The sequence below is a fragment of the Moschus berezovskii genome, chromosome 4 (genome assembly GCF_049115385.1).
Source record: "Moschus berezovskii isolate FMDL1 chromosome 4, NW_MosBer_1.0, whole genome shotgun sequence".
NCBI classification, from domain to species: domain Eukaryota; kingdom Metazoa; phylum Chordata; class Mammalia; order Artiodactyla; family Moschidae; genus Moschus; species Moschus berezovskii.
The window spans coordinates 21,602,001-21,624,324 of NC_142463.1; the positions used below are offsets into that span (position 1 = coordinate 21,602,001).

General features: G+C 46.7%; 1 pseudogene; it reads right to left on the reverse strand.

Annotated features, from left to right (window-relative positions):
* Positions 1-4,396: 4,396 nt before the first annotated feature.
* Positions 4,397-19,152, reverse strand: LOC129540794 (cytochrome P450 4A24-like; annotated as a pseudogene).
* Between the last annotated feature and the right edge of the window lie 3,172 nt (positions 19,153-22,324).

Sequence of the window (22,324 nt, forward strand, 5' to 3'; positions counted from 1 at the left end):
CATGTCAGGTAGCCAAAGTACAGGAGCCTCAGCTTCAGTATCAGTTCTTCCAATGCATATTCAAGGTTGATTTCCTATAGGAATGACTGGTTTGATCTCCTTGCAGTCCAAGGAACTCTCAGGAGTCTTCTCCAGCATCACAGATAGAAAGCAACAATTCTTTGGGACTCAGCCCTTTTTATGGTCCAACTCTCAAATCTGTACATGACCACTAAAAAAAACCCTTAGCTTTCACTATACGGATCTTTGTCAGCAAAATAATGTCTCTGCTTTTTAATATGCTATATAGTTTTATCATCGTTTTCCATCCAAGGAGCAAGTGTCTCAAATTTCATGGCTGCAGTCACCATCCACAGGGATTTTGGAGCCCAAGAAAATAAAATCTGTCACTGCTTCCACTTTTTCTCCTTCTGTTTGCCATGAATTGTTGCAATCAGATGCCATGATCTTAGTATTTTGAACCCTGAGTTTCAAGCCAGCTTTTTCACTCCCTTCTTTCAGTTTTATTAAGAGACTTTTAGTTCCTCTTCATTTTCTGCCATTAGAGTGGTATTATTTGCATATCTGAAGTTGTTGGTATTTCTCCCGGCAATCTAGATTCCAGTTTGTGAGTCATCCAGCCCACCATTTCGCATGATATACGCTGCATATAAACTCAATAAACAGGGTGGCAATATACAGCCTTGATGAAATCCTTTCTCTATTTGGAAGCAGTCTGCTGTTTCACGTCCAGTTCTAACTGTTGCTTCTTGATTTGCATCATTCAGGTTTCTCAGGAGACAGGTAAGTTGGACTGGTACTCCCAACCCTTGAAGAATTTTCCACAGTTTGTTGTGATCCACATAGTCAAAGGCTTTAGCATAGTCAATGAAGCAGAAGTAGATGTTTTTCTGGAATTCTCTTGCTTTCTCAATGATCCAGAGAATGTTGATAATTTGATCTCTGGTTCCTCTATGTTTTTTAAACCCAGCTTGCACATCTGGAAATTCTCGATTCACATACTGCTGAATCCTAGCTTGAAGGATTTTGAGCATAATCTTGCTAGCATGTAAAGTGAGCACAAGCATATGTAGAATGAACATTCTTTAGCATTGCTCTTCTTTGGTATTGGAATGAAACTGACATTTGCCAGTCCTGTGGCCACTGCTGAGTTTTCCAAATTTGCTGACATATTGAGTGCGGTCCTTTAAGGCCATCATCTTTGAGGATTTTAAATAAAGATACACAAAACATCATCATTGGATGTTACTAACCAAATTTTTATAAAAGGCAAGATTCTGATGACCATATACTCGCTATCTTAGAACTTTTCAGTCAAATTAAAGAGTTTAGTAAGAATGGCTGGTTGGTCCCAGCTGTACTGGTGAAAGCGCCAAAGGAAATGAATGAGGTTGGGATTCAAATTCCCAGGTGAAACTACACATAATTGACCAGAAAGCTTCAATGTCTGACCTGAAAAAAACCTTTGTTACCTGTAGCCACAGGGCCTCAGCCAGGACTGAGGTTGGTGAAAACTAAATCCAGAGTCTCATCCTGTCAGTGTCTGAATTACATGCAAACTGATTTCCCAATATTCTGCCAAAGTGTGAGCATTTATTGGGAAGTAATGGGAACCTGAAATTGGAGTGGGGACATATGGGAAGATCCCAGTGAAGCTGGAAACATTAAATCCCTAATGTAGCTACTTCTTCTTCACCAACTGATGAATATGTGTGTTCTCGTTAAGCATTCCAGAACCAGAAAAATAACATTAGGAGGGGTAGCTATGCAGCACCAACTAGGTGGCAATGACTTGCATGTCTGAGGTAAGGTTCTCCAGGAGAGTGTCAGTCAGAGTGTAAATGCTCTAAATTAAAGGCCAATGTATGCTGCTATTTGTTTTTTTTTACTTTATTAACTTTTAGTTGATTGGCAACACTGTGTTAGTTCAGGTGTACAACAAAGTGATTCAGATATATGCATTATATGCATACAGATTCTTTTTTAGGTTCTTCTCCATTTTAAGTTATCGAAATATTTTGAAAAGATACCCTGTGCAATACAGTGGATTCTTGATATTTATCTACTTTATATACAGTAATGTATCGACTGATCCCATACTCCTAATTTATTCTTTTCTCCCTCTTTCCTTGGTAAGCAATGCATGTTTCTATGCCTGTGAGTCTGTTTCTGTTTTGTAAACAAGTTCATTTGTATTACGTTATAATTTTTCCACAATACCTAATTTCCTTTTATTTATTTAATTGGAGGCTGATTACTTAACACATTTGTGGTGGTTTTTGCCACAAGTTGACCCGCCACGGGTGTGCATGAGTCCCCCATCCTGAAACCCCCCCCATCCCATCTCTCTGGGTTGTCCCAGAGCACCAGCTTTGAGTGTCCTGCTTCATGTACTGAACTTGCACGGTCATCTGTTTGACATATGGCAATATACATGGTTCAGTGCTCTTCTCTCATATCACCCCACTCTCTCCTTCTCCCACGTACTCCAAACGTCTGTTCGTTACATCTGTGTCTCTTTTGCTGTCTTCCATATAGGGTCATCATTACCGTCTTTCTAAATTGTAAATATATGCATTAATGTACTGTATTGGTCTTTCTCTTTCTGACATACTTCACTGTGTATAATGTGCTCCAGTTTCATCCGCCTCGTTGGAATGGACTCAAATGCGTTCTTTCCTATACTGAGTAATATTTCATTGTGTGTGTACCACAACTTCTTATCCATTCGTCTGCTGATGCACATCTAGGTTTCTCCATGTCCTGGCCATGGTGAACAGTGCTGTGATGAACACTGGGCTAAACACGTCTCTTTCAATTCTGGTTTCCTTGGTGTGTATGCCCAGCGGTGGGATTGCTGGGTCATATGGCAGTTCTATTTCCAGTTTTTTAAGGAATCTCCACACTGTTCTCCATAGTGGCTATACTAGTTTGCATTCCCAACTGAGGCATTGTCATTGCTGCCTTACCCTCTGGAGAAGCTCAGTATTTACAAGTGTTCTGAGGGGCCTGGCTTCTCCCTGTGTGGCAGCCAAGACTTGCGCCCAGATGGTTCCTCCCAGGCCCTCCTGCACACACACGCCCCCACCACTTGTGGCAACTGAGGAGCCTGAAGGCCCTGCCTGTGAGGAAGGGCTCCAGGGGGCTGGTGACATGAGCAGGCTGGGCTCTTCTCGAATCCCTTCTGGGGTGAAGGAGACCCTTGTGCCTGACCAAGTCTGTAAGAATTCCCTGCTCAGCACAGGGTGGGCGCTGTCTGGGCCCCTCTACAGATGTGGTGAGAAAGCTACCACGGAAGTAGGGGCAGGCTCCTTCCCTGACAGGTGTTGATATGAGGGTCTTCCCTCTGAGCCTTAGGCAACGAGGCCTTTTCCTGACTCAGTTGTCATGGAGCCTCAGGCGCCAGGCAGGATGTGGGGCTTGAGTGACTCCAGAGTGTGAAGCTGCAGGGGGGCTGGACACGCTCTCCCTGCTAGGGTCTCGGCCCCACAGAGCAGGTGTTATCTCCCCTCCTCCTCCCCGTGTTATTCCCTTCCCTTTTCTCTCTTCTGTTTCATCCTGCTGCTTTCAGAGAAGACACACGCATTCCATATGATATTGTGCACTTTATCCAGGGATGGGGAGAGAGGAAACCATGTGAGTGAAACGGGGGTAGACCCATCTCACACAGGAGAGAGCAGTGGCCCAGGGCAAAGGGAGTCACACAGGATTCAACAGGTCCAGTGATGGCTCCCCAGGTGTTCTGGTCCTGATCCGGAACCACAGAACGAGCCTGTTTGATCTGAGTTGCTCAGGTGGGCACAAAGTCTTGCTGAAAGAGAAGGTTATGTGAAGACAGAAGCAGAGGGACATTTGAAGACGCTGCTGGATTTGAATGTGGAGGAGGGCCCAGGACTCAAGGAATGCAAGGACTGAAGCTCTAGATGCAAAAATGGTGAAAAGCAGGATCCTGTCCCAGGTCACAGGATGAGGGGCCTGTCAACATCTTGGTTGTGTACTGGGAAACCCATTGTTGACTTCTCTCTCCAGAGCCATCAGAGGATAACTTTGTGCTGTTCTAAGTCCCTAAGGCAGAGACAATTCATTTTACCATCAAAACAGAAGTGAGTTCAGGGTCAGAAGGCAGGCAGATGGAGAATCCCAGGGGAGAACCGAAGACTGGAGGGTGTTGAGTGATCAGGATGCGGGTGGACACAGAGAGATGCAGGGGGTCAGAGATGGGTGGAGACACAAGCGGATTGGGAGCCTGGAGAAAGGTGAGAGGAGAAGGGCAGAAAGTCTGCTGGACAGGAGGCAGGAGATGAGGCATGCTGACAGGGGCAGACAGAAGCAGGAAGTGGGCAAAGGGGCAAGGACAGGAGAGAGTGACAGCAAGACAGGTGGCAGGCAGGGGCCCTCAGAGCTTGCCCTTGTCCCCACCTGGATCAGAGAGCTTCCTGAGCTGCAAGTGGATCCCATTTTTGGATCTCAGCACAATGACTGGCATGGGCATAGGACCCTGGAGGGATCCGGTGACACCTCAAAGCGAAGCAAAGTCAGGGCCACGGCCACCTTCAACTCATTCATGGCAAACTGCTTCCCAATGCAGTTCCTAGGTTGGGAGATGAAAAGGAAGTAAACAGAGGCTTCAAAACTCTGCTGAGCACAGGGATTCAGTGCTGTCCTCCACGAGGTCCAGCCCTGAACTTGCCAGCAAAGCTCTCTCCCTCTCAGATTACAAAGCCCACCTCTCTAAGGACGAGCTCCTAACTCCTACTCCTGCTCTCGGCAGGAAAACCTGGGGAGCATTAGTGTTCTAAGCCGCAGATTCAAGTCAAATGTATCAAGAACTGTGAACTGGTACTTTATTCACTCGTCCACTGGCAATTCCTGGTTTCAGGTCAGCCCAGGGCATTGTAGGGGCAGGGTGGACACCCTCTCAGAACCTTACCACCTACGGTGGACAAACAGGCTGCACAGTTCCCAGAGACGACAAGACAGGGCTGTGCAAGGAATCAGAATGGCAACAGGGAGGCTTCCTGGAGAGGAAAGCGCTAACCACCCTGAACCTACTAGACCAATTCCCTCCCAGTTAATGGCCTGGCTTCCTGTCTCCCTCAGCCCCTCCGTTAATCTACCTTTGGAACCTTCCCATTCTAATCCAGAAATGCCCCTCCTAATCATCCCTTGGGCTCCTCATCAGGCCTTTTCAGCCTCCATTCCTCCCCTCCCTCTAAAGCCACAGGAGTTCCAGGCCTGCTCTATTCCGCATCACAGGGGGGACACGTCCCGGTGCCTCAGCTGTATCACAGCCTCTCTGGATACTTCCTCACTCACCTGGGGTCTTTCCCTCTCTCTTGCTGACTCAGCGACTCTTGAGGTCCCCTCCCCTCGCCTTGCCGCTGCCATCCTCATGCTCAAGGCTCAATCCAGTGACCACCACCCTCACCCTCTCTGCTGGCTGCACCTCTTTCCACTCTGGACCCTCAAGGCATTATGGGTGTTAACTCAAGGACACATCACATCCAGTGCCCAGCACAGTGCCGGATCATGCATCCTCCCACAGTCTGCTCAAGGAATGAATGAGTGAAAGATGGATGTGTGAATGATGTCTGTCTTGAGTAGATGTGTTGTTGACTGTGAGCCCTGGGGGATGACAGCGTTATCATCCCTGTGTTCCCATCTCCCAGCACAGGTCTTGTTACATGGAGACACACTTAATACATACTTTCATATTTAAACAATATTAATTGAATTGAAAACAACTCAAGTGGAATGAGAAATAAGAAATATTCAGTCTGACCTAGGAATCAAACTGCCTAGTCCCTCCTGCCCTCTAGTGCCACCTGCATGACGTGCAACCATGTCTACAAGGAAGGACTGGACCCTGGTGTAAACCAAATCCTAGAATCAATTCAGGAAGACATTTTGATTAAACACTGCTCCCTAAAGGGTGATTCATCAACTGAGGGATTCCTAGACCTGCAGAGGGAGAAAAAACTTCTTTCTACTAAGTTACAAAGTCATTATTTCAGGGGAGGTTTTGTAGCCTTTAAAGTCTTCTCAGCAATCAATTAGGAGTGTATCATCCCGGCTAACAGCTATTTCAGTGTGCTTTATGTTTTACATGCAACGGATTTTTGAAATGCACGTCTCAAACACAAAATAGTCTCCCCTGTAGGGAAAGAGCACATTAGCTAAGATGGCGTTGTCAGCGCTCTCGCCCTGGGGTCCTCACTGTTGCCTCAGGGTTCGTAACTAACAATTATGGAACAGCTGGACCACGTATAGCACTGCGTACATGCGTCACATGGTACTCGCTTGGACTCTGGCTACTTCTGTTATGTGAACTCCACCTGAAAAAGCTCTGGCGGAGGTGTGTGGTACGCCTTTAGGAGTTTCACTATGAATGCCCTGGTTACTGCTGCACTGGGGCTACATTGGAGCAACCTCATGGTTATGTCATATGAGGTTATGTTCTAGCTTTGCTATGGTGTTTAAAGCTGCTGCTACAGCGGCTGCGTCACGGAGGACAGAACTGTGTTATGGCGGCCATAACACAGCCAGGAGAGAATAAACGTGTCTGCAGTTCTTAGGCTCCTCCAGTCCTCTCCCAGCCTCTTAGCTGACGCTTCGTCTATCCTGGTTTCAGCGAACAGTGTGCACACTGTGAACTGTGAGACACTGGCATCATGAGCAGGATCAGCAATAGAGTCCCCAAAGCGGACTTGATTGTCCCCACTTTAACATTTTTCTTACTAACATTGCTCTGTACAAACTGGGACTATGGTATCTACACTCTGCTTTTTGTAAAGAATTTTGCCAACAGAAAATATATGTCATGGTTATATTAATACACAGTCAAATCTATGTCGGATGTACTGCAGGAAGTGAGAGCACACTCATGACTGTGAAACTTTCTTCAAACTACAACTATAACTGATCACATACATGATCACATACATCACATACATGACAAGGCTCAGGACATGGTATTCACAATCCAGGCAAGCGCAACGAATACAGTGAGGGTGGACAAGTGAATTAAGCAGAAAGCAGTGGGCTGACTAGGAAGGTGGGAGCAGAAAAAACCATCTTTTAAGGTGACTGAAATTGTGCTAACCAAACATGTGTAGCTTAACTTTCATGAAGACTTGTAATGCTAAAACGTCATACTCCTAAAGTGAGGAAAACCCTGGATACTTTGGATTGGCCACTGACATGGAAATGAGGTCAATCCTTGTGGACAGTAGGAGGTCAGTGTCATTGTGGTGAGTCCTGAAGACCTTCTTGTACATGGATACCCACACCTCCTTCTCAGCCTATCAACATACAAGGACAGAACGTCATGCTGCTCATATGAAGGTAGACAGTCACACACTTCGGGTAGCAACCAGTGACACTTGCTTCCCCCAGGACAGAGGCCTCACCTGGATCCTCCTGAGAAGGGCAGGAAGGCATGGCTGTGTCGAGTAGAACCTGGCGCAAACCGGGTTGGGTCAAACACCTGCAGTGAGAGCACCGGGGCCAGGACATTTTGGGTCAAACCCCTCACATGAACCCACCGGGAGATAAGAGTCCCAGAGAGGGAGCAGGAGAAGGGTCTGGTGTCGAGAGAGCCTCCCACCTCCTCCTCCTACATCCATCATACCTCTGGGTTCGGCCACACCTTCGGGTTGTGATGAAGTCCATAAATGGAGAGGGAGACTAAGATTCCTGTGTGGCAGAGGAGAGAGAGAAGCCTGATGTTCTCATAGTGTAGGGGATGTGCGTCTTCACAAAAGTCCTGGAAGCCACCATGGGAGCACCCTCCATCACTCTTAATGACATGATGCTCTTGCAAGACAATTGGGCAGGGCATGACAAAGCACACGATCACAGATTAGGGGTAGGTGAGCACAGCCCCGGATTGAGAATTAAAAGAACTGCAAGGCTACACTTAGGAGCAGCTCAGGTGACAACTCACATTTATCAAGTGCCATCATGAACCTGGGGAATGTGCAAGAATCATTTAATCCTCATGCAAGCACTCCTGTCCCCATGAGCCAATGAAGCACCTGAGCCTCAGAGAGGTTATGGGTTGGGTCTGTGATCCCACAGTTAGGAGGGAACAGGGCTGGGATTCAGACCCAATGGGTGCTGAGTCAGTGGGTGGCCTCCAGCCATGGCAGGGCTCTCAGACCTCATCATCACCTGCTCTTTGCCATCCACCAGAGGGCACCTCAGAGACTAGACCCTCTGACCCATGACAGTGGAGTCTCTTGAGCTCCCTCCTTTACTTACACCCCATATGGAAGAACCATGCCTCCCCCTGCTTCTGCTTTTCTCTTAAGCTTTCATGATTCAAGAATTATAATTTTAGGCTCCATCATAAGACTGCACAGGAGGGTCAACGCTTATTTGTTGAGCTTTGTTGCATTCAAGTTTTGGTCAAACATTTTTTTTTCAGTAGAGGTTAATTTCTTTACAGTGGTGTGTTGGTTTCTGCCATACTCCTGTGCAAATAAGGCACAGTTGTGTATCTGTATATATATGGAGAAGGAAATGGCAACTCACTCCAGTATTCTTGCCTGAGAAATGTCATGGACAGTGGAGCCTGGTGGGCCACAGTCTATGGGGTGGCAACAGAGCCAGACATGACTTGGCAACGAAACAACAGCTGGACCCCCTCCATGTGCACCTCTGTCCCCCTTCCCATCCCACCCCTGTAGGTCATCTGGAGCAGCAGGCTGGGCTTCCTCTTATGTAGCAGCTTCCACTAGACACATGTTAGCATTTTACACACGACAGTCCATCTGCGTCGCTGTTCAGTGCAGTTCATTCCTCAGCCGCGTCTGACTCTCGGCCACCCCGTGAACCGCAGCACACCGGGCCTCCCTATCTATCATCAGCTGCTTGAGTCCAACCAAATCCGCGTCCACTGAGTCGCTGATGCCATCCAACCATCTCATCCTCTGCCATCCCCTTCTGCTCCTGCCCTCAACCTTTCCCAGAATCAGGGTCTTCTTAAATGTGTCAGCTCTTTGCATCAGGTGGCCAAAGTATTGGAGTTTCAGCAACAACATCAGTCCTTCCAATGAACACCCAGGACTGATCTCCTTTAGGATGGACTGGTTGGATCTCCTTGCAGTCCAAGGGACTCTCCAGAGTCTTCTCCATCACCACAGTTCAAAAGCATCAATTGTTCAGCGATCAGCTTTCTTTATAGTCCAACTCTCACATTCATACATGACTATTAGAAAAACCATAGCCTTGACTAGATGGACCTTTGTTGACAAAGTAATGTCTCTGCTTTTTAATATGCTGTCTAGGTTGGTCATAACTTTCCTTCCAGGGAGTATCGTCTTTTAATTTCATGGCTGCAATCACCATCTTTAGTGATATTGGAGCCCCCCAAAATAATTCAGCCACTGTTTCCACTGTTTCCCCATCTATTTGCCATGAAGTGATGGGATCGGATGCCATGATCTCAGTTTTCTGATCCAGCGGATGTTGGCAATTTGATCTCTGGTTCCTCTGCGTTTTCTAAATCCAGCTTGAACATCTGGAAGTTCACAGGTCACGTATTTCTGAAACCTGCCTTGGAGAATTTTGAGCATGACTTTACTAGTGTGTGATACGAGTGCAATTGAGCCGTAGTTTGAGATTTTTTTGGCATTGCCTTTCTTTGGGAATGTGGATGTTACTTTCTCAATTCATCCTACTCTCTCCTTACGTTCAAGCGTTCATAAGTCCGTTCTTATGTCTGCATCTCCAATCCATCTCTGAAAATAGGTTCATCAAAACTGTTTTCCTAGATCCTATATACTATGTGTGTGTGTTAATATATGGATTTGTTTTCTCTTTCCGAGTGCTTCACTCTGCATAACAGGCTGTAGATTCTTCCACCTCACCGCAACTGACTCAGATTTGTTCCATTTTATACTGAGTAATATTCCATTCTGTATACAGACCACGTCTTCATTATCCATTCATCTGTCAGTGGACACCTAGGTTGCTTCCACGTCCTGGCTAATGTAAACAATGCTGCAATGAACACTGCAGCACGTGTGCTTTTTGGATTTTGGTTTTCCCAGGGTATATTCCCAGTAGTGGGATTGTTGAATATATGGTAGTATTAATCCTAATTTTACGGAAAAGCATTTTTTAAAACTCATTCAGAACAGAATAAATGTTATATTCAGTCAGACAAGAGCCAGAGCATCCTGGAACTGGAGAACAGGTCGATTTCTGGTCTAGCACGTGGTCCTACAGAGTGCTTAGCTGAGTGGTGAGGTGAAGTTCATACCTGCAGGTAAGGAGCGCCCATCAGGGAAGGTGATGGGCTTGCTAAGCTCTCTGCTGATGACTGGTACTGGTGGATAGAGTCTCATGGCCTCCTGGATGCACATGGTGGTGTAGGGCATCTGGTCCAGATGGTCCCTGAAAGGAAGCACACTTGAGGGCAGGCAGGACTGGACAACCAGGGATTCTCTCTAGCTCAGGTGGGACAGGGTTCTTCATTGCCAGGACACTCACCAGGTTATGGAAGCACCATCCCCCAGGAGGCTCTGGATCTCTTCCCGACACCTCTGCTGATGTTCAGGATGGGAGGCTAGAGCATAGAGGATCCAGGAGATGCCACTGGCTGTGGTGTCGTGACCCTCAAACATGAACGTGTCCACTTCAGCACGGAAGTCCTCATCAGACAAGCTGCTCCCATTCTCCATCTGTGGAGGCAGGGCCAGAGTGCAGGTATGCTCTTCCTGTGTGCTTCTGCCCAAAGGCTCAGGCCTCTCCTGCCCACACTCACTCTGGCAAAGAGGAGGATGTCCAGGAAGTCCAAGTGCCTCTTGCTCCTCACCTTCTCCAGCTCTCCCTCCTTCTGCAGGCGAGCCTTCCTCTCCTTGATCACTGCGTCTGTCCCAGAACAGTGGTTCCCACCCAAACAGAGCACTCTGGGGGCTCAGATTCTGCACTCACCATAAACCCATCTGCCCCTCAGGCCCAGTCTGGGTGCCAGGTGGATGAGGGTGAGGGTGGGACAGAGTGAGCATGTCAGGACTGAGAGCTCCAGCATCATCTACTCAGATGGGAATCCCCGAGTGACACAGCCCATGGGGGCTCTGCCTGAATGCTGCTGGGAGGGGGTCTCACTCAGTCATCACCAACCTGGTAACTCCTGTTACTTCCTGTTCAACATCTGACACCCCAACCTCTGGATTCCCCGTCCCTGCAACAGGCAGGTGTATGCCAGCTCCTGAATAAGAGCAGGAGTCTGGATTCTGAGTCTGACTCATGAGTCTGACCCCTCTAAGGGGTCAAGGCTAGTCCATATGAACTTGATGAAGGTGGGGGAGCAGCCCAGGGTGGGGAGGAGAACCTGTGTGTTGATGGGCAATGTGGCAGGCCTGGTGGCTCCTATGGCCTTCAGGGGTCAGCCTGTAGATGAGGTCATTCTGGTGAAAACCATTCCTCAGTCGGGAATAAATCAGATGACTGATGTCCTTGATGGCCTGGGTGTAGGACTGTGCGTTCCTGAAGGGAGAGGACACTGAAGAGACTGGAGTTGAGGGAACCTCTGACCTGGAGAGGGACTGAGGCTCTGGGTGGAGGACTCCTCAAGTCCACTGAGGCATTGTGATTTCCTCCTCATTGCCCTGGAGCCCTCCCCCTGGAGACCTTCACAAGCTTTCTGAGCGGCCAGGCTTCTCCCTGTACAGGAGTCAGGGACCTCTGACTGAGTCAAGGGTGGTCTGGGTGGAATTTTACCATGGTCCATGTCTCTCTGGAGAACGTTACCTTTTGTGCTGATAAGCATCCACACTGCCCTTTCTGACTCTCAGGTAAGTCCTTCCCATTGGTGAAAACAGGACCTTGCCATTGAAGAGCTGTCACTGACCTGTCCATCTGGACGCTACCCTGGTGGCTGAAGGCGCACTTCATGATGGTGTCCAGGGTCATCGAGGAGATGTGCCCGAAGATCTCCAGATGTGAGTCCTGGCTGACGAGCTCCTCCCACTTGTCCTGTGGAGGGAGGAGGCACCGACCCTGCTCTGCTTCCCCAGAAGACCTGTGCTGCAAGGCCAGGCTTTCTCTCTGTCTCTACATCTTCAGATGAGATTTGCTCATTTCCTAAGCAGACATCTTTTAGCAGCTTAGGGCTGTAACACCCGTGTGAAACATGAGCCTATTTTTCTGAATCTTTCTTATGTATGCAGTTATATTCTCTTCTAATATCCTGACTAATCCTGAATATTTTCAATAAGCTATGAAAATAACCAGCTTTGGCAGAGGAGAAAGCATAGTTTCTCAGGGGACAAAGGGAGAACTTTTGTGTCCTGAGGGCTGATCTGGACAGGTGATATCCAACACTAGGAAGCAAATATTTCATGGCAAGGAAAAGCTAAAGTGACTCTAATGGGGCTCCAAGACAGGGCATGAGCTACTCAACTCCTTTCATTCATCTAATGTTAGCTAAGAACAGGTGATACCTGGTCTGGATCAGAAATGATGTTTCTGAAGACCCAGCTCTCTGAGTGTAGACCTGGACTCATTTCTTCCTATAAATGGCTCAGTGACGTGCAGAAGCAATGGAACCCAGGCCAGAGCCCACCTGTGTGACATCCTGGGATGTCAACTCTGCCAACGAAGCTGCCACTGTCCAGGCCAGCCAGGGCCAATCTGAGCTGACCTCCTTGCTCTATTCCCCTGTGTTCAGACATGGAGATGGGAGAAGAGTGGACCCTGAATACACCATGCCCCTCATTTCTCTTGGTGAAGAGAAAACTATGGATCCATTTGATGCTTAGAAGTTCCTCCCTCCCTTATACATTCAATGCAATCCCTATCAAGATACCAATGATATTTTTCACAGAACTACAACAAATAATCTCACAATTTGTATGGAAATACAAAAAACCTCGAATAGCCAAAGCAATCTTGAGGAAGAAAAATGGAAATGGGGGAATCAACCTGCCGGACTTCAGGCTCTACTCCAAAGCCACAGTCATCAAGACAGTATGGTACTGGCATAAAGACAGAAATATAGATCAGTGGAACAAAATAGAAAGCCCAGAGATAAATCCATGCACCTATGGGCACCTTATCTTTGACAAGGGAGGCAAGAATATTCAATGGAGAAAAGACAACCTCTTTAACAAGTGGTGCTGGGTAAACTGGTCAACCACTTGTAAAAGAATGAAACTAGAACACTAGCTAACACCATGCAAATAAGTAAACTCACAATGGATTAGAGAGCTAAATGTAAGACCAGATTCTATAAAACTCCTAGAGGAGAATGTAGGCAAATCACTCTCTGACATAAATCACAGCAGGATCCTCCAAGACCCACCTCCCAGAATATTGGAAATAAAAGCAAAAATAAACGAATGGGACCTAATTAAAATCAAAAGCTTCTGCACAGCAAAGGAAACTATAAGCAAGGTGAAAAGACAGCCTTCAGAATGGGAGATAATAATAGCAAATGAAGCAACTGATAAAGGATGTATCTCCAAAATATACAAGCAGCTCCTGTAGCTCAATTCCAGAAAAATAAATGACCCAATCAAAAAATGGGCCAAAGAACTAAACAGACATTTCTCCAAAGAAGACATACAGATGGCTAACAAACACATGAAAAGATGCTCAACATCCCTCATAATCAGAGAAATGCAAATCAAAACCACAATGAGATATCATTTCACACCAGTCAGAATGGCTGCTATCCAAAAGTCTACATGCAATAAATGCTGGAGAGGGTGTGGAGAGAAGGGAACCCTCTTACACTGTTGATGGGAATGCAAACTAGTACAGCCACTATGGAGAACAGTGTGGAGATTGCTCAAAAAACTAGAAATAGAACTGCCATATGATCCAGCCATCGCACTCCTGGGCATACACACCGAGGAAACCAGAATTAAAAGAGACACATGTATTCCAATGTTCATTGCAGCACTGTTTATAATAGCCAGGACTTGGAAGCAACCTAGATGTCCATCTGAAGACAAATGGATAAGGACGCTTTGGTACATATACACAATGGAGTATTACTCAGCCATTAAAAAGAATGCATTTGAACTAGCTCTAATGAGGTGGATGAAACTAGAGCCTATTATACAGAGTGAAGTAAGCCAGAAAGAAAAACCCAATACAATATACTAATGCATATATATGGAATTTAGAAAGATGCAAATGATAACCCTGTATACGAGACAGCAAAAGAGACACAGATGTATAGAACAGTCTTTGGGACTCCCTGGGAGAGGGTGAGGGTGGGATGGTTTGGGAGAATGGCATTGAAACATGTTACCATATGTGAAACGAATCGCCAGTTCAGGGTCGATGCATGTTACAGGATGCTAGGGACTGGGATGCGGAGATGACCCAGAGGGAGGATAAGGAGAGGAGGGAGGTGGGAGGGGGGTTCAGGAGGGGGAACTCATGTACACCCGGGGAGGGTTCATGTCAATGTATGGCAAAACCAACGAATATAATATTGTAAAATAATTAGCCTTCACTAAAAAAATAAAAAAAAGAAGTTCCTCTGTCCCAACCAGTTTTAACGAGTCCTGTCTCATACTAAGTCATGAGTGCATCAAGCTGGGTGGCTCTATTCAGTGAGTGTCTGAGGGACATAAGTGTCTGATAGTGGACTATGTCAGCTGTGCTGGATTCTAGTGTGTATGGTGAAAAGGGATGGACTCACCAGCATTGCTCGGACAGAGTCGGCCATGATTCCCACGTAGGGCTTTAGGATGTCATAGTGGAAGGCTGGGGTCAGCATCCGCCGGTGCTGGAACCACGTCTGCCCCTCCAACAGCAGCAAACCTGTCCCTGAACCACAGAAGGGTGTGTATGGGTGTCGCGGAGACTAGGGCCATCTTGGGAGGAACCAAGGGTGTCAGGAGAAATCACATCAGGAGCAAGGGTCGGTGAGGTCAGTCCACTTCAGCGATGTGAATTTCCAATATGTCTGTCCATAGCATGTGACTATGATAGCAATGAGGTCGAAAAACTGTAGGGTGGGCAGGTGATAAAAGATCTTATTGAAAAGTGAGGCTGGGAACATTAGAAAAGACTGAGAAGTGATGAGGAAGTGGCTAGGCTTGAGGAGGGCTACAGCGCCATTACAAAGACTGACGTTATTATTAGAAAAATGAGATTTGATTCAGAGATGAGGGTGCTTGGCACCTGTTCTTCTCCATTTACACAAAGAGACTGCTCTTGGTTAACCTAACGGGTGGGTGGTTTGCAGTTGTATTTAAATGTACTTACCAATCCAGGCCTTCAGGTGTCTGTAGCTAACGTGAGCCTTTGGGTCTGAAAAGTAAGGAGGGAATATGGATGGAACAAAACATGGCAGACAGCCTCTAGAGTAGCTGAGGTCTAGACCATGGGCTCCCTTCCCTTCCTGGTGCTTGTCTAATGGCAGTCAGGCTGAAGCCACCACCCACTTGCCTCCCATCCCTGACTCTCTCTGTCCTGATAGTCACCGTGGTCCCAGGAAAGTAGCCTCAGTGTTGCGGAGCAGAACACCAAAAGGACTAAGATGGTGAATTGCCCTGAAACATAAACTCTGTTCAGTGCCATAGAATGAGACAGAATCTGTGCTTTTTCTACAATCGGTGGTGGTCTGGCCATCTCAAGACCCAGGACAGGCAACAGTGAATGGTGCCCAACCTAGGACAGTGTGGACAGGGAATTGGCTCCAGGTCTGGGATCATCTCAATATGTTTGTAAAAAGAAAAAAAGATGTAAAAGAGAAACCAGCCCCACCAGGACTAAAGCATTTATTAATAGTAAATAAGTGAATAGTAAATAATATTGTCCTTATCTGGCTTTGGTTGGGATGGTGTTTAAGGAGTTCCGGCCTTGGTGTCTGATGTGCCTGTGACTTGTGGGATTTCACACCAAAGTTAATGTACTCAAATGCAAGGTTGTCTTCAGCTGAGGGTTTCCCTCTCACCTGATCTCCCCAGGACCATCTTCATGTAGTCAGGGTCGTAGACCAATACAAAGGCTCTTGTGCCCCACATCCAGCGAACACAGGCCCTTGGGTATTTCTCTACCCTTTTCCGTAGGTGTGGCAGCTCACTCTCCTCTTCAAACTGTCACCAAGGGAAAGACACGTCAATAACTTCTTTCTTTTAGTTCCAGAGCAGGACTGGAGGTGAAGGCCTGGAAGTGTACCAGGTGATCACTCTGGATCCATCAGCAGAACTGACAGCTTAGAACTATTTCTTCTGACCTGGAATCTCATCCAACCTTTAGGGTGTCCACCATTCTCCTAAGATCGGATTCTGTCCCATGTCAAGTAGAATTATGGGCCAACACTACAAACTGCCTACAGAGGCTTACATCAAAGGCAACTCCATGGCTTGTGAAACATTTAGAAATAATTTGCACACAGTGACATAACTGCTTGAGCAATTTATGATAATTTGTATCACTTGGTGGGCTCACTTGGTGGGCTTCCTTGGTGGCTCAGGTGTTAAGGAACATGCCTACAAAGTGGAAGACTGGGTCAATGCCTGGAGGGAAGATCCCCTGGAAAAAGTGAGCAGTTTTTTCATATTATTTGACTTATTTAGAGAAGAGATAGATAGTTTAAGAATTGAATTTCTATATTAATTTCATTTTGCCATCCTGGTCATATATATGTTTGATGCTATCCCAGCCTACATGTTAATGTATATGAGTATGAAACAATGTTTGGAATGTGAATGGCTAAGTGGAAAAAAAATATTACACTGTGTGAGTAATATTGTTTTCCATAATGAGTGTGTGCACAGCTGTAGGACCGATTCTGCATGTACACATATGAGAATGGTATTGAAATAAGATTTTGAATGTGGATTTTTAATCTCAGATTCACTGACTAATTGTCAGAAACTTTTGTGCACTTCCCTTCTTGTAGTGGAATCTTTGTGCACCCCTGAGTGTGGATCACATGGCCTTTCCTCTCTGACTTTACCCTCTCTCCTCTTGCCCTGACAGGCTGGCGATTCCACGGGACCCATTGCTCTGCCTCCTGGATGCTACTGCCAGCGCTCCCTGCACTGCGTCCACCTGCTCATCTTCCAGGTCTCTGCTCGTGTTCTTCCCTCTACCTGGTGGCCTGTCATCGTTACCACAGAGCAACTGTCTCTCCTCAACTTTGGAGACTCAGTTTGTTTAGTTACCTCTGGATTTCTTGTCAGCAGTTGATCCCAGGCAAGTTCCATTTAGTCACATCGTCTTTATTTCAATGGCTTCTGTGTCAGTCAGATCAGCCCTCTGCACTTTGGTATCTGATCTCTGCCTGCATCCTTCTACCATCAAGACTCACCAGCTCTGAGGCAATTTGGCTACTCTGGGCCATGTTCCTTCACTGAGCGTGTCTTTACTGAGCAGTAACTCTGTGCCAGACACAGATTCAAGGCACTAAATTAGGATGTGGCTCTAGAGTCTGTTTGGAGCCTGCAGGCTAGTGAAATAGACTGAGAAATCAAATGACTATTGGAGAAGGCAGTGGCACCCTACTCCAGTACTCTTGCCTGGGAAATCCCATGGACAGAGGAGCCTGGGAGGCTACAGTCCATGGGCTCGCTAAGAGTCAGACACGACTGAGCAACTTCCATTTCACTTTTCTCTTTCATGCATTGGAGAAGGAAATGGCAACCCACTCCAGTGTTCTTGCCTGGAGAATCCCAGGGACGGGGGAGCCTGGTGGGCTTCCGTCTATGGGGTTGCACAGAGTCAGACATGAATGACGTGACTTAGCAACAGCATCAAATGACCATAACAGGAGGGTGTCATAAAAGTGTGACGGACAGGAGACAAAGCCTATGGATAAGCTTTGGGGAAGGGGGCCTAACTCAGACCTGGATGTTAGGAAAGTCTTCCTGTACTAGCTCTTTCTTTGACTCATAATTTATCAAGATGATTTCAGGGTAGAAAGATGAACCTGAGGCAAGATTTCCCAGAAGAAGCTCATAGCTACGATCTTGCAGAGAGAAATAGTTGAGTCCAGTAATCACTGACTTGTGGGAAGGACATCCAAGGCAAAAAGAGTGTCCTCTCCACTCCTGGAAGACCCAGGATGAAAATGACTTGGCCCTGGGCTTGTGAGACAGAAATAGGAGGGATGAGACCATTCTAGGGAGAGGGCACATGGGAGCCGAGTCCCAGAGGCTGGAATGCACAGGCAAGGGGGGAGGACCTTGAGTGACCTGGGGTGCAGGAGAGTAGGAAGGAGAGGGGAGAGAGGTGCTGGGCCAGCCCACATGGGGCTTGGGCTGCTTCTAGTTCTTCTCTTTGTCTCCACTCTGCTCTAATCGTGCTGCTGAGAAAGAGAGACCTCAGCTCTCTGCAACCTGTGATTATCTCCTAACTTGTTTAACCACAGACCCTTGGTGGCCCATTTCCATGTGGCCCCAGACTTTGCTCTGGCTCCCCCACCTCCAGGCTTTGGTGCCAGTGCTGGGTGGGCAGGTGCTACCCCTCCCAAGCTGCAAGCTGCTCCTTTCCCTCCTGCCTGTCCCTCCACACAATGGTCTGACACCACTCTGTGCAGGCTCTGTTGTGGGGGCTGAGGGTGAGCAGGATTACAGGCTCAGTTCCAAGAGCTCAGAGTTCAGAGAGAGGACACCAGAGAGGCAGTTCTCCTCACTTGGCCCCATCATGGGGTTTCGCTCCTGTGTGTGGCCTCTGGTGTGGGTTTCTGGCACTGACCTTATGGGACTAGAAAATCCCTTAGTCTGAATGAACCAAGCCGGTTTGTCTCCATACCTGACATAACACAACCCAGCAGATAAGCCTCTTATCCTGTGACCTGACATCTTCTTAGATTCCTGTCTGTTGTCTCCGCACACAGTGAACCCACAGGGCTGATCCATCAGACTGGACATCTGTGCTCTCAGGCAAGCACAGGGCCAGGTATGAACTTGCTGAGTGTGACCATGCTCTAGATCTCCGGCCCTCCCTGCGCTCCCACTCCCCCATCCAGCTCCATCCTACCTCTTTCTTGTGCCCATAGAACCAGTGGGAAGGAGGAGATGGGAACTGGTGAAGGGCTTTGAGCATCCACTGTCTGTGCAGGTAGAGCTGTACCACCTTGAGAAGAAGCAGAACCAGGCCGAGCAGGGAGACCACCTGCAGGAGCCCAGAGACGCCGCCCAGGGCTCTGGAGGGGCTCAGTGCAGAGACACTCATGGTGCAGAGGCTTCTGGATCGCTGACTGCCCCTGACTGTGGCTGGCCTCCCCTGAGCACCCAGCCTGATCTGGGAGGATCTCCCCGCCCACCTCCTGGAGGGTGAAGGTCAAGGCAGAGCTCAGACCTGGACTCCAGATTTGATGCTGTTTTTTTGTTTCTGTTTTCTTAAACCAATCTCTTTTGTTACAAAATATAAGTATTATAAAGAGAAGATAATATTTGTAACTTGATCTGGAAGTTTGAGACATACTTGGATACTGCAAATGATCACTTGCTTACATTTTTGAAACCTTTAGACAGTTTGAAATAAAACAGAAAAGTAAATATTTTAAAAGACTTCTTGATGACTGAGTCCCTTCAGTGTTCACCTGAAACTATCACACATTGATAATTGAGTGTACTCCAATAAAAATTGGGCTGGTGGCTCAGAGGGTAAAGAATCAGCCTGCAATGCAGAAGACCCAGGTTGATCCTTGTTCAGGAAGATTCCCTGAAAAAAGCAATGGCTACCATTTCCAGTATTCTTGCCTGGAGAATTCCACAGACAGAGGAGCCTGGCACTTTACAGTTCATAGAGTTGCAAAGAGTTGTACCCTACGGAGCGACTTTCATTTCAGTAGAAAATATGAAAGGTTAAAGAAAAAACAAACAAGCTGATTAAAAAAAAAACTTCCTTGAATAGCATATCCCTGAGGTGTCTTATTTAACAGTGTGATATTGTTCAGAATCAGGTTTAATTCTCTTGTAAAAAGAGCCATGAAACACCCTGCTTGACAACATGAATCATTTTCATTTCTCCAAGGCAACTGAAACTTCCACAGGTTCTTGTAAGACAGGCTGCTCCCATTCTCCATCTAAGGAGGCCGGGCAGGAGTGCCAGTATACCCTCCGGTTTGCTTCTGCCCAAAGGCTCAGGCCTCTCCTGCCCACACTCACTCTGGCAAAGAAGAAGATGTCCTGGAAGTCCAAGTCCCTCTTGGTCTTCTCCTTCTCTAGCTGTCCCTCCTTCTGCAGGTGAGCCTTCCTCTCCTTGATCACTGCGTCTGTCCCAGAACAGTGGTTCCCAGCCAGAGATGAGGACTCTGGGGGCCCAGATGCAGCCCACCATAGCCACAAATTCTTGTCTCCATATGGCAGTAGCACATGTGTGTTGAGGTGTGTGTCACATAAGATAAGTAATAATGTGTCCATGTGTCTGCAAGAGGGAATAGGCTTGGCTGTCGAAGGGAGTTTCAGCACTTGACAGTGTGTTTGTGCACTCTAGTGTGTAATGTGCCTGTCTCTGGGGTTGAGCGCATTATTCTGGGGGGCTGTGTCTGACTGATGTTTGATGGATATATCTGCTTGAGAGTGAACTGTGGACTGAGCTTGGTGTGAGTATGTGCAGATGAGAGAGAGGTGGACTCACCACCATCAGTTGGACAGAGTAGGCCATGAGCCCCACAGAAGACTTCAGGATGCCATGGTGGAAGGCTGGGGTCAGCATCCACTGGTACTCGAACCACATCTGCCCCTCCAAAAGGCGAGAACCATTCTCTGGCCCACAAATGGGTGTGTTCAGGGAAACTTGTCAAAGAGGTGACTGGGGACTACACAGAAGGAACCAAGATTGTCAGAAGTAGGTATGTCACAGGAAAATTCAGCAAGGCCAGTACATTTCTGGAAAGTGAATTTCCAAAATGGCTATTCCATTAAGATGTGACAGTTTCAGATAAAGGTTAAAAAAGCGTAGGGAAACAAGGACCTACAATATGAAATGAGGAACTACACTCAATATTTTGTAGTAACTATCAGGGAAAAGAATCTGAATTCCTGTGCTGTACACTTAACACTGTAGAGCAGGGTAAATCAAGGACATGGCAATAAAAGGTTTCAACAATACATTACAACAGCTCATATGTATTTGAAATATAATCACACTCTGAAAACATTTAATAATCTCTTTCTTTGTTAGTTGTTATTAATTATTCACTGTTCAGAAAATAGTAAGAAAATCAATCATCTCACAAGTTTTCTCCATAGTGATAGGCATGAAACAATCTCCTCATTTCTCATATATAAAGAATACTATTGGGCAGCTTACAGAGCTATTTTTTTTATTCAACAATTATTTATTTATTTTATTACGTTTGGATGTGCTGGGTCTTCATCTATACGCGGGCTTTCACTACAGTGGTGAGTGGAGGTTCTCATCTGGCACTAAATAAGAAGAGTTCATGTTACTAAGAATGCTTGTATCTCTTATTCTTTAGATCCAAGAAAATACTTCAGAGGGTTGTTGCTACTATCATGACTATTTTTAATAATAATAATACTATGAACTGCCTTCCCTTCCTGATGACTCTCAGCTATCAATCTGTCTCAGTCACCACAAACTTGCTTCCCATCCCTGACTCTCTCAGGCTTCAAGGATGGCTGGTAGAGAGTCATGTACTGATGCCGAAAGGACAGTCTATGTTGGAATTTCACGACCCAGAGGCATGTACCCAAGAGGGAAGCTTTGTTCCTGCGGGCATATGGGTTTCACTCCGCCTGTCCTTCGCAGGACCATCTTCATGTCGTCAGGGTCAGAGTCACAGGGCTAACCTTGCTCACCCACAGTAGTGAACACGAATACATGGAAATTTCTCTGTCCTTTTCAGCAGTTGTTGCTGTTTCTGTTCCTTTGAACTATAACAAAACAGCAGCAACTCTGTTTTAAGGTTAAGTGCTTGAGGTAAGGATGAGTGTTTGCACAGACATGGCAAGATGGTTCTGAGGGTATCCACAGAGATCGAAGACTAGAACTGCTGAGCTAGACTCGGATCCAGACTTTCAATATCTCTCCAGAACTTGGCCTAAGATCTGATTTCATTTCCTTCATTGTTTCTCACTCAGAACTGCTATTGGAACTTTACACACAGTGAATGCTTGATAAATGTTCAGGGATTAACTCTATGGAGTACAAAACATTTTCATAGGCTTATGTAAAACTCAAGGCAAACCTGTATGAGGGGGGATTATTACTTGATCTTGTTTCACTGAAGAATGAGGAAACCCATGTAAAAGATATATACCCAGGTGAGCTCATTTAAACCCAAAGCTGCTGACCCCAAGGTGTCCCTTCCCAGGATTCCTAAGACTCCCTGGGTGCCTCTCTTATCACGTTTCCATTCAATGTTCTGATTGCT